Source organism: Thermobia domestica, chromosome 15 (genome assembly GCF_964235325.1).
Source record: "Thermobia domestica chromosome 15, izTheDome1.hap1.1, whole genome shotgun sequence".
NCBI classification, from domain to species: domain Eukaryota; kingdom Metazoa; phylum Arthropoda; class Insecta; order Zygentoma; family Lepismatidae; genus Thermobia; species Thermobia domestica.
The window spans coordinates 109,439,539-109,452,514 of record NC_137468.1 but is presented as its reverse complement, the minus strand read 5'-3'; the positions used below and the strand labels follow the sequence as shown (position 1 = coordinate 109,452,514).

At 36.0% G+C, this 12,976-nt stretch overlaps 1 protein-coding gene across 3 annotated transcripts in view; it reads left to right on the top strand.

The window, feature by feature from the left end:
* LOC145671197 (uncharacterized) overlaps window positions 1–12,976 on the top strand; it is a 358,295-nt gene that overhangs the window by 126,421 nt on the left and 218,898 nt on the right. Inside the window, exon 1 of one of the 3 annotated variants that reach the window (XM_081740049.1) lies at window positions 6,049–6,493. The exons of the other annotated variants lie outside the window; for them this stretch is intronic. The gene's annotated coding sequence lies outside the window, so the exon portion shown is untranslated. Of the gene's footprint in view, window positions 1–6,048; window positions 6,494–12,976 lie in introns of those variants that run through there. 3 annotated transcript variants of the gene reach the window in all.

Genomic DNA, 12,976 nt, shown 5'->3' with positions numbered 1-12,976 from the left:
TTTTAATGATATTTAAAGCATACTTTAAGAATTACTGTAGATTTCATAGAGGACCGCAGAGAGTTAGCAGTCAAAAAAGGGGTCCACGAAACCAGATGGATTGGGTAATTCCTATAGAAAATATTGAATATCAATAGAAGCACTTATCATGCATAGACAGTACAAAAATGCATTGAAACAGAAATGAAACCCTCTGAAAGATTAATAAAATACTGACTCCAAGGAAGAACGAAACACAAACAGAAAAATAAAAATCTTTATCACCTCAACCATAGGTTGGTGGGCAAAATAAAATTTTAAAACTTTACTCTCTCTTGGGAGAGCTGTTTTGTACTTTGACAAGGTCTCTCCTTCGTAACTGCATCCAGATATTCTATCCTTGGTCTTCCTCTTCCAGGTTTTCCTTCTACCGTTCCCTCTATCAACACGGTGATCCAATCGGAGTGCCGAATAAAATGGCCAAGCAAGCTGTTTCTTCTTTTTACCATTTTATTCATGATTAAATAAATAAAAAATATCCGTTCATACTCCACGCACACAATAGATATAGAATATTTCCTTTAATAAAACAATCAGCAGTATAATTTGGCAATGTTTAGATACTTGAATTCACTCGTGGCAAGACGATTAGCGTACATGCCTTCGGCGCGGGAACTCGGGTACGATTTCCGGTAGAAGTTCATCTAGTTCAAATCCCACGCTAAACTATAGATCCTTATCTTAATAGCCTCTGTGCTGAACGAGATGCTAAACCTCAAATCAACCAACAAACAACCAATACTCAGATATTTGGAAACAACTTATAAAATATATTCATCTTGAAAAGGAATTAACAAAACAGGCAAGGATATCATACGAACAACAAAACGAAATAAAGTACGTATAACCAAGAGATAATAAAAAATATTATTCTTTCTTCACATCAAATATATAAAATATAATTACTCTATTACTTATTTTCAATTATAAAGTATCGCATTGTTTCAACTGAAAAATAAGAGAAAGCAATTTTAAAAAAATACTTTTTCATTTTGTTCTGTTGTATTTGTGTTATCGATTCAGATATAACAAAGCATTTCATCACGTTGTGACTCGTGATTTTAGGAGAATAGCTACAAGTAAAAAAGCATTAAGGGCGAATGCCATGAGGAAGAAAGTCCACGAATGGTAAACACGGTAGTAAGTGTTAGGAACTAATTAAGGATATTAAAATTGCCCAGTGTGAGGGTTGATGCTCATTAAAATAGTATAATTAATAGGCTATCTTGTAGTCTACATTGAATTGTTTTCGAGTAGGATATCGGCTAATGGAACTAAAAGTTATCGGGGTATTAGAGTTATGATTAGGATATTTGAGCATAATGGACGAGATGTATGATGGAGAAGAATATATTCTGATGGAAGTGCTTAGTGGAGTAGAGGAACGAGGTACGGTAACAGTAGAATATTATTGGAGAGAAAAAAATCCTATGTCAAGACGAAGAGGTTAACGGGATACATATTCTAAATTTTTTAGGCAAAGTGTCATTGATAGCTGAATACTAACGAAATGAAGTGAAATGTATACGTCTGACGTTCATGGCCTCTAAAGTAAGGAAGCGATAATCGATGAAAGTGAATGATTAAAATAGTAGAGAAAATGAAATAAAATGGAAAGTTTTACGTCGCACGATTATGCCAGCTATGCTAAAGGAGACGGTGACTAGAAATGAAAATGAAATAGTCTAGTGGAATTAAGAAAGTGGGATGAAACGAGAGAACCCCAGAAAACTCAGGTACACGATGTTTGTTCACCACAATGCCTACTTGGCGCGAGCTGGGATTGACCAAGGACCCCATGCACCAGAGATTAACACATTACCACTGAGCCACCACGGCCCCTAAAAACAGTGGAATGAGAATGTGGGAGGAAGCTAGAGAATCTCGAGAAAACACATGAACACGACATTTTTCGCTACAAACTCCTGTGACCGGTTGTCGAACCAGATACTTTTGGCACCAGAAGTAAGCGCTCAACCACAAAGTCACCATGACCATTGATACTTAAGGATAATTATAATTACGGGCAGATTATTATCATTCTTCGTCTTGTTTTCAAGCTTAATTTGAACTGTTTTCAAATCTTTTCGCATTCCTTTCTTCTTGGGCATATACTGTAGGTAAATTAACAAGTAAGTCTTTAAATAAACTAATTCTACAATATTGATAGCGTAGAATGGAAAATGTCCAAAGGTGATACATATTCTAATCGACAAGTGTCATTGAGCTGGACAAAATGATAGGCCTTATGCGTTAGCGTAAATTCTCATGCGTAGTTTTTGAAAGAAACGAGTTTTTTCTAAACCTAAAAATTGAAGTACGATTATCACACCACCTATCAGGATGAAACTGATATCAAAATATGCTCTTATCAAGGTTTTCATTTGACAGTAACATACATTGATAAGTAATGATATATATATATATATATATATATATATATATATATATATATATATATATATATATATATATATATATATATATATATATATATATATAAAACATTAACTATAATTAAATAATAGCTTGTAGATAGTTAGCCCAAAAATATGATTTACTCTTTAATTTGACTATAGGCCTAATATTGTCCAAAGGTGAAATATACATATAATGAATAGACATCTGAGTGAGTAAAATAGCATGCTGCAGGGTAAATTCTCATGTGTAATTTTCGGGAAAATCTTAAATTTATGACTGCAAAAAGTGTGTGGTAATCAGGGTGGAAAAAAATCATGATTTTTTTGAAAAAAATCATTTTTGTTGATTTTTTTGATTTAAATCGATTTTTTTGATTTAAATCAAATCTTTCTCCTCGTAAATTACAAGTCGCGAACTGAAGAAAAAGCATTAGGAATTAGTATTAAATGTTAATTATGCCATTTAAGTGAAAGTATAAGCGTTGAATTTTGAATTAATCCCCAGTTGTTAACCTATATCAATCACTAACAAGTTTCATAACCCTTTTAAATTATGGCTTTTTTTTTTTTAAAAAAAAAAAAGGTTTATTATAAACTTTCAGTCAAGCAGCTACAGCATTATCCCTATTTATCCTAGGATCATGGTGCATACATCACTCTCTTTAGAATAGAATAGCCTTTGAAACGGTAACATTCACATTTCCCTATCATGTCCTTGAAGCGGGAAATTTTGAAAGAAAATGGGATTTTTCTGATTTTTTTTTTAAAAAATTGATCCCCTTTGGACTCCCTTGTGTTAACGCACGTATCTCAAAATCAACTGGGAAATACTAAGGGGTGTACTAAATGTTTGTATAAAATTTCAAGCTATCTTGAATAGTCAAGGCGGGGAAAATATTTAAGAATGAACTAAGAACATCCCCACAATGCCCCAGATAACCCGCATGTAATATAAAAATTTCCTCAGACATAAACATTTGTACATTATTCTCAATCGTACCATTCAAATGTCTCCATCGTGTATCTGGGGCGGAAAAATCACGAAAAAAGGGATTTTCTGTTAAAAATATCCTTTTTTTACTTTTTACCCCTGTGGACCAACGGTAGAGATCTGAAACACTGAAAAATGCTAAGGGGTGCATTGAATAAATGTGCAAAATTTCAATCTTCTAGGTACAAAAGTAAGCCCGCGAAAAGTAATATGCCCCAAATACCCTAGATTCATGTATAAAACAGAATCTCAGTTAAGTTTCCTGAAACATCCCTATTTATCCTCGGATCATGGTTCGTTCATCATTCTCTTCAGAATAGGACAGCCTTTCAAACGGTACAATTCACATGTCTCCATCTGAATCGCGAAAAAAGCTATTTTGTTAATATATATATATACATTTTCCTCTCTGGACGACCCCCCCCCCCTTCCCCGTTTTCACGCAGAGATCTGAAAAATACTAAGGAGTGCACTGAACGAGTGTGCAAAATTTCAGCCTTTTGAATGCGAAATGTAAGCTCGCCAAAAAATAAGAATAGTAGGCATAACAAAAAATATATTTTTAAATTTATGATGTCATCACACACTATGTCTCGACCCAGGAAGGTGTGAAAGCATATGTAACATGTTCTACAATGCCTCCAGTCTTGGAAAAAAAAAAAGAAAAAAAACGAAGTAAAAAGGTTTATTAGTACTTTTTTAATCGAATACTGAAGATTCGATTTTTAATAGAATAAAAATAGGTAATATAATTTAAAAGGTTAAACATTACGGAAAAAGTACAGCAACGTTTATCAAAATGACACTTTTTCACAAAAGTTACTGATATTTGGTAGGGGCATATTTTTAAAAAATTGGAACTAGCTTGAGGCACGGAATACATAAATTTCGCCTAAAGTTATAAATCTTAAAAAAAAAAAAAAAATCGGAGAGGGGGATAGGACCCCTCTAAATACGCCCTATTATCTGGGAACAAACAAGCAGACGCGCACACGAAAGAATGTTCGTCTTAAATGTCGATGGTGATTTCCGCGTTGAAATAGTTAACGATTTAAAAACCCAAACCCATTGTTACTAAGAGAAGAAAGCAGGATTGCTCCATTACTCGTTCAAAACGGGATTTTTCCCTAATCATCCTGTAAATGACAATTGTTTTCATACTATGCTGTACATACTGTACATTTGAGTCTCATTATATTATGATTATTAACTTCCGTAACCGAAATAACAGAACAGAAACAGGTTTTTACTTATTTTCACTTTAAATTATTTTATTTCGGAATTTGATTTAAATCAACGATTTTTATTAAAAAAATCAAGTGATTTAAATCTTGATTTATATCGTGATTTAAATCAGACTGATTTAAATCAATCCACCCTGGTGGTAATAGATTGTTTATTTGTTTATATGTAAAAAGAATACACTATTTACTAGCAGATTGTACTTATTGTAGTTTCAGGCAAAACAATTCTACCATACTCAGTCAGATTTCATAATACTACTGACAATGAGTGCTTGAGGGAGGGAGACATTTGTCGGACTATTATAGCTGAATTTGCATGCAGGCTTCAGCATGTGAAATACAGATGGAACCTACCAAGGGCGGATCCAGGACGGACTTCTGGTGGTGGTGGGGGGCTTGTAATACTGCTACTTAGATCTACTTTTAAGAGCTCCAAACTCTGGGATGAGTTTTATTTATATATCAAAAATAAGAAAGATTTCTCTTCTGGGAGGATGGCGATTGCCCCGATCGCCCCCTGAATCCGCCCCTAGAATCTACTGTTATGGAAACCCATTAGCATCATCCTCCGTCTAGGCTCTTCTTCTCTCAGCTCGCTTCTGATTTTGATGAAATAAATAGTGTAATTATACGAATATGTTCCGCGAAAACCTATTTAGAATATCTTGATACCACCCCTAGGCTCTTGCATATGTGCCTGCAGAGATCAATATTGCATCATCGAACCTCTATGGGTCCGATTAAATGTTTCTGGTTGGTTGTTTGGCAGTTTAATTATATAAGACGTATACGTGGGATTCTACCGAGAATCGAACAAGGTCTCCCGCTCCAAAGTCCAGAACGACCTCCATGTAGTCATGACGATGATTGCAGATGTTTCTAATAATGCATATTTTCTATAACAACAACAACAACAAGTTTTCTTTCCATTGTTCGATCTCAACGTAAACAGCGATATTAATTAGATAGCATGATGAAGAAAATGATAATCATGTTTATTAATTTGTGGAAAGATGAGATAAGGGTATGCACTTCTTTCGATAAACATAAATTTATTTTTTTTTTAAAAAAATAGTGTTTGTCCCTTATAAGGAACTGAACCTTCCTGTGCCACCTGGTGTTTGGTCCTTGCTGAAAGTCCCGCACCACCTTTTTTCCGTTGGTTTTAATCTCACCCTTATGAACTTGACAAGAGGATTTCTGCGGAATGGAAGCTGTATATTTCACCCTCGTGTGTAGTCTGACTTGAATATGGCACGCGAAGTGAGATAGGAATGACGTCATGGATCGCGGGCATACAGCGCAATCTGATTGGCTACCGAGAAATTGGTCGTGCTGGGAAAAGTGTTGTCCATCAGCTTGCGGCACACTCGTGAAGGAGAGAGCTCGGGAAGTGGTAGTGCTGTGAGTGAGTGTAAATTGTTATCTGACCTTTTTTAATGAAGAATAACAGCGTTTTTTTCAGCCATTTTGATAAATGTGACGTGGTGGATATCATAGTGAAGTGTTTTGTTTTTCATTTTGCAGTGTGTTTCAGTGATTTCTTAGTGTGTATTGTATGACCGTAAATTAGTGAGTGCAGTGCACCCTGAAAGTGCAATCAACGTTAGTCGTGTTCGGTGAAGTGCTAGGCCAACAAAGGCTCTTGTCAACCGCCGAAGGCGTAGGCCTATAAAGGAGTATAGAATTATCTACCAGCTGCCGTGAATTTTTCGAATATGTGCACGTTATATTTGGATGAATGTCATAAAATGAGGACTATTGGATAGAAATAAAGGAATACCACACACGTACACAAGGTAAATATGTTTTATTATTATTATTTTAAAGGTCAGAAAGATGGGAAGCGTAGCTGTTGATATGGATTGCGAGCGAAGTAGGACGCGGTACTCGCTGTTGAGGACACGGTTAGGTCGCACGGAGGGAGGGAGGGTTACGCGGGGGGATTCGTATTGTGGCACGGAAGAGAGGGCATAGAAGAAACAGGCACAACCGGCTTTTCTATGCCAAGCCCATGCAACAAATTTATTTCCCCCTTCCCCGCTGTGGAATGAAAGAAAGGGCCAAATTTATTACAATAGATCAAAAACATGTCTAGGTATTTTTTTTAACCGTCCTTTTTTGCCCTTCATATTCTTTATGAGGCCTGGAGTAGAATTCATCGCCACGTAAACAATTCCGACCAACGGGTGCTGGTTTCTTTCAAAAGTGTAAAAGCAAGATAGATTGTTGTATGTTGTTACGATTTGATTTCGATGGCCGTATACTTAGTAAAATTTTATGATAGATAAATGTGATTTGGCTTGAAAATTTTATTTCATAATTAGTCGTGTGATGTTCTGTTGACATTTCGATTAAAAGAGAGCAACGTAATATTTGCAATTATGTTTGGATATCACGTTGCAGTATTGTGCTCACCCAAATCATTTCCAGAGAAAAAAAATCGAGAGAGTTAATGTCTGGGTAGGGAAATAATAAAAGACAATTCTTTTAGCCATGGAGGTTCTGTAGATCATTCTATCCAATGTTATTGATTTCCTGATTTTGAGCTTATTCCATTGATCACGAATTATTAATACTCAGTAGAATTTAGCCTCAATGTCGGTCGTGAACGTTGAGGAAGTGAGTAAATAATTTGGCATACTGTGTAATGAAGACGGTTTATATGTGCTGTTCATTTCCTGCAATTATGAGATTATTTTTGTATGGGACATTTATATACCGGTAGGCCTATGTGGTGGATAAGTTATGCTTAAATAGTATTTTGTGGTAATGTATAAATGTTACTGACCTGGTTTAAAACAACTTATTGTGTGTTTATTATAAGATTAGTTACATGCATGCTTTATGAGGTGATTTGTTGTTCAAATTACGAGTATGTTTGCGTTTTGACTGTGCGCTAGAATGTTTCTGGGTTGCTAAATTTGATCAGTATGAACAGCGCACATTACCAGTTTCCCAACATTTCTCCAAGGTTACTCGAAGATGTCAACACAGAGTATTCAGGCATTTTCACCCAGAGAAAGCTTGTATGTATTGGGGAAATAACTAAAACCAACTAACTACATGCCTGAATAGTGTTCTGCCCACTAGAAATTTAACGCAAAGGTATTTTTATTTTTATTCTTTGCTCTAAGCTTATTTATTTATTATTTTGTGAGTGTAGGACGAAGAAGTGGAGGGGAGTGGCGAAAAGTCTCAGGATTTAACGTACACAACGTTCACTAATACTGTACTAAGCTATGCTGTTACATGAATGAAGGTTCGTGATGTACTGACACTTGAGAGCACGAAAAAGTCACAGATAATTGTGATTATATAATACAAATATTCTGTATTACATTAGATAGCAGCACACTATAGAGAAGTTGGGTGTGCCTGCGGTCATGTTAGTTTTAGATAATGCCAACTGAATCCTGCAGTTACGTCAACAATTTCATTTAACAGCCAAATGTATGCTTTCGTTATTATTACTTGATTATCATTTTTGACAGCAGACATAGTGAAGATATTGACAGCGTGCGATATCCAAATGGAAGGGAGGATGGAGTGGTTCTCTCTTCATTTTTCTGTTCTTTACACTGCTCTTTATGTTTCCTAATTCCACATGATTTTTAATTATGGATGTTCAAATAGGCACTATAAACTCTGAGCAATCGTATGTGGAGCTATGGGCGCCCGCAGGATATTTTCGAAGGGGGAGGGGCAAGACACACACACACAATTGCTAGAATGAAACCCAACAAAACAATACTTCATTGCTATCAGTACCACGTCAGCAAAAGAAACAACAGAGAGCGAAATTATCTTTTCAACTCAACTGACGGATACCATCGTTCAAAATACTTAGCATTGCATGCAGCATCAGGCCGAATATAATTATTACTAAAAAAAATATGAAACATCACATGGGGAAGAGAAGTAGATTAAAATCTTAGGGATGTATTTAACTAAATTTTGTTACTCTAAATCATTTAGTGAATGTTGATTTTAAAAGTATACTATTGTCACCAGAAGATCCTATATATAAATGCTAACCTTTTTCGAAAAATCCGGGGAGGGGCAATTGCCCCCCTCTGTGGGCGCCCATTATATATATATATATATATATATATATATATATATATATATATATATATATATATATATATATATATATATATATATATATAACATTACTGTTATTCCTCTTTTACACTTACGAGGAAACCGATTCAAGTAGGCCTATGGCACGAAGTTGTGGCCGTTCCGGAGATATAGAGGGGAAAGTTGGTGCTATGATATTTTGTGGATTTTCGGCTATGTTGCGAGTGAATATGTTTGAAAATTGCATTTAAATGTTAAGAAAGATGCACCAGAGCGAATAAAAATGTTGTTGAATGTTCAGGTGAGTGGCGTAGCTTTTACCCGGGGCCGGAAAAAGAAGGGACTATGAGAAATAATAAACGCCATTGACACGAATAACACAGTATGGTATTACTTGCTATTATTTTTCATCCTGTTTGACCTGACGATGATTTTATTCGATTCAGCGTACCAAGAAACCTATACATAGACATCTTACACGCCTATTTCAGGCAACAATGGAACTCTTTTATTTTCACCTTCTCCCTCCAATACATTCTTTCCCTAGAATTTGTATGGACTCTTCGGTTTTGCAACTCATGAAGGCGATATATTACTAAAGTTTCTTGGATGAAGGGACTCTTCATTTTTAAAAGTGTCTTTTACTTTAACTGCCGCTACATATTCAAAAATTCGCAAAATATCGGAGCACCAGCCTTTCCCTTATTCCTCTATAAATCCGGAACGGTTGAGATCGAGGGTTTTTCCCTCTAATGGGTTTAATTGTACACAAAAACACTTCGTTTGCGTATAGACTCGTCCACACTTTCGTGTCACACTTGAAATAGGTTTCCTTGTTAGTATAAGGATTTCGCACTCTGGTTATAAGGTTGTGTGCATCGCTTTTGTTTTAAAAGGTAAGGCAACCTACATTTCTTTTAGGTACACATACTCTTGAGGATGTCTGAGCTTGGGAAGTAGCGTGATATTTGTAATGTGATGCTTATCCGGAATATCAACGTGACGTTTATTTCTTTATTTATTTTTCCTCGGGAATACTGGATAATTTAACATGTTTAGGGGATTGATTTTGTATTAGAGTACTAAATTAATGCATTGGTGCATGTTCAAAGTTTTTTTTTTTTTTTTTTTTCGTACGGTAATTTGCGACCACATCTGTATGCTTGAGTCTACCGCTTTCTTACTCCATCGTTAAAAAAAAAAAAAAAAAGCTAGGTATTTGTGTGATTACGCGCCCTAGCGCAGAGGCACACAATATAGAGTCATGCCATTTAGGTAGTTCGTTTCAGTTTTACAGTGGTTGAGGCTTATTGCTTGAAAAAGAAAGGAACATTACAAGAGGCAGAGCGTCACTTCACCGATATAAACTTTGCCAATCCCAAATCTTTGGCTCCACAACACATTAAGTTGCAAACTAAAGCTGGTCTCATGTTCCATCCAACACGAATTCATCATTCAATTGACATTTCGGATAAATTATCGTGGATTGGCATGAAATCCTTTTCTCTTTGAAGATGAATTGATTCAGTTGTAGTTAAAATTACCATGAAGATATAATTTTAAATACTGAATCTCAGTAATGGTTTCCTTATGTATGGGACCTTTTTTACATTCAAATCCTGCATACGGTATTTAGATGGGTGGAATTCAGTGGAATACTTTGGAAAGTTAGCATGCATGTTAGACTGCAACTAACATTCCTATTCTAAAAGAGGGAGTTTTAATGTTATAACTATCGTCATTAAATTTTAGTATAAAACCCGAAAAGTAACTCGTGAATAGATCAAGTCATAGATAATAAGAAATCAAGAACTTTATCCTTCTTACATTTTACTCTAATAAAAAAAAGTTCAATATAGCCCATACCAATGAACAAGTTAACAATTTGTGAGAATAGCTACGTAATATAATTTAAAATCCAGTGAACTCTACTGCTGTACAGAATTGTCCATTTCGTTTCGTCAATACATAACCCTATGATCAGTCCTCTTTCAGAAAAAGTTTTCCCGGGGGAGAGGGCTACAATGGGACACTATTTGGTAAAGTGCATGCTCTGCGCGAGACTGACGTAATCATAATAATCTCTAGGGAGGAGACTTTGTCTCCATTGCAGGACTGTGCTTGGAAGAAGTACTGCCTGTGGCATCTTAAGTTGTTTTCAGAAATTACGTCTAGACTTTTGTTTAATTACATAATAATAACTTGAAACTGCGTCCATTTCAAGCGTTATACTTCATGTTGAGCTTGATATGCAAACCGAACTAAATGTAACAGCGCTAATAGCAAGAACGTTGCCCCATATTTATACAATTTGCTTTTCCCTCTTAAATAAATAACAATGGAGAGCTTTATGTGTGACACTTTGAGAGTTCTGGTAGCGTGATGTATTTACTAAACTCGTACTACTACTGTTGACTTGGTGTGGATGCAAGTTATTCCGTGTAGTTAGATTACGAGATTCGTGACCCGGAGGCCTTTATTTCCAGTGAAACTCATGAGCTCGAGATGATGAAACAATGTGTATTTGAGACTATTAGTGTGTTTCTAACAAACATGAATCTCTCCTCTTTTTTTCTCAGTAAACCTACAATTTTCTTGTGTGAGCGGTCCCGGGTTCGGTTCAGTCGAAACAACTTTTTTCAGGCGAGCGCGGTTCTGAGTGAAGTTATACCCGGATTTTCCTCATTCACATTAGATGGTCCCAGCCTTTCCCCTGCTCATCGAGGGAGTCGTCCCTCATATGTGCAGACGTAAGGTCATAGATGCCGATAATGTCCACAAATATGTATATATAAGAAAATATAATTTTCGTTTTGGCTTACGTGTGTCAAAGCATTGCCCTTCAAACGAGGTCTATCAGTATAGACACGTGAGAATCGTAGAAAGTAAAAGCTAAATATATTTTTTTTTCTTATGGGAGATTCTCAAAATGTAGTGGAAAGGGTCTGTAAAACTTGTTCGAAATATAAAAGTTGCAGCTGAGCCCAAACAGTGTTATTTATTTATTTTTCTATAGTCGGCGTTTAAACTACTGCATTACTTTTAGTATGGGGAAGCATAAAGATGGAATTATATGTGACATACTCAAGACACGATGCCTTGATTAAGAAATGCCTATTAAACACGTGAATATTTAAGCTCGAGTAGTGAACTTTATAGTGGGTTAATAGTGATTACCAGTGGCGTATTTAGGGGCTTCCGGGCTTAAGCTCCCTCTCGAGATGTTATTTACTATATTAAAGTAAATGAAATATCTTGCAGAATTTCCACATTTCCAGGACTAAAGTTGGCAAAGCCCCTCCCCCCGAATCAAAATCGTAAATACGCCGCTGGTAATTACTATTTGAGCACGGATATTCACGTGTTAATGTGGTAGTGTTGATTATTACTCTCTCCAGTAAGAACCCGCTCAAACATTATAATTCCGTGAATGTCAAAGAATTCAAACAGTATTCGCTTAGTGACATGTGTGCTTTTTTTAGTGTGAGGATACCAGGGCGCCACTGCGTAGGTGATAGGTAAAAAAATCCATGTTTTGCCAAAGGTAATTGCAGATTTCAACAAATCTGGTTAATTTACGATAGGGGTCTACGTTGTAACAAGTCCGCTCTTGATTTTTTACAGCACTCTTCTTGTTCCTGAGAGAGATTTCTCGGTACAATCTTGGCACAGATTTTTCTCGTCTTTAGTTATTGTTTGATAATCCACTGAACAGATTCCAGTCCAAATTTATCAGTTCAGCCACTGTATGCCTGCTCAATCTTAAGTCATTTCTGATCATCTCGCATAGTAGTTTGCCTAATATTTGTCAGTAACTGAAGACGGCGGCCTGCGTGAACGATCATTTACTTCAATACTTTCCCTCCTCTCCGAGAGACGTTTGTCCCTGAAAGACTTATGCTCTGGACGTAGAAGTATTAGCGTGTGCTTCGGTCGGCATTCGGAATGTTTCAGTTTGTGACTTTTCAAGTTTCACAAGAAGCTTTAACGTCGATCCTTTTGTTCCATTCAAACTAGCCATTTTCCAATACAGCACGCTTACTGTGTCCACGGAATGACGCCTGACTCAGAACTGTCAAGTGAGTGAATCTAATCCAATCTTCATGAAGGCCAAGGAGGAAGATAATGATTCAACACAGCACGGATGAATTCACTGCAGATGCTTTCGTTTACGAAATATAAATTTACTACGTTCT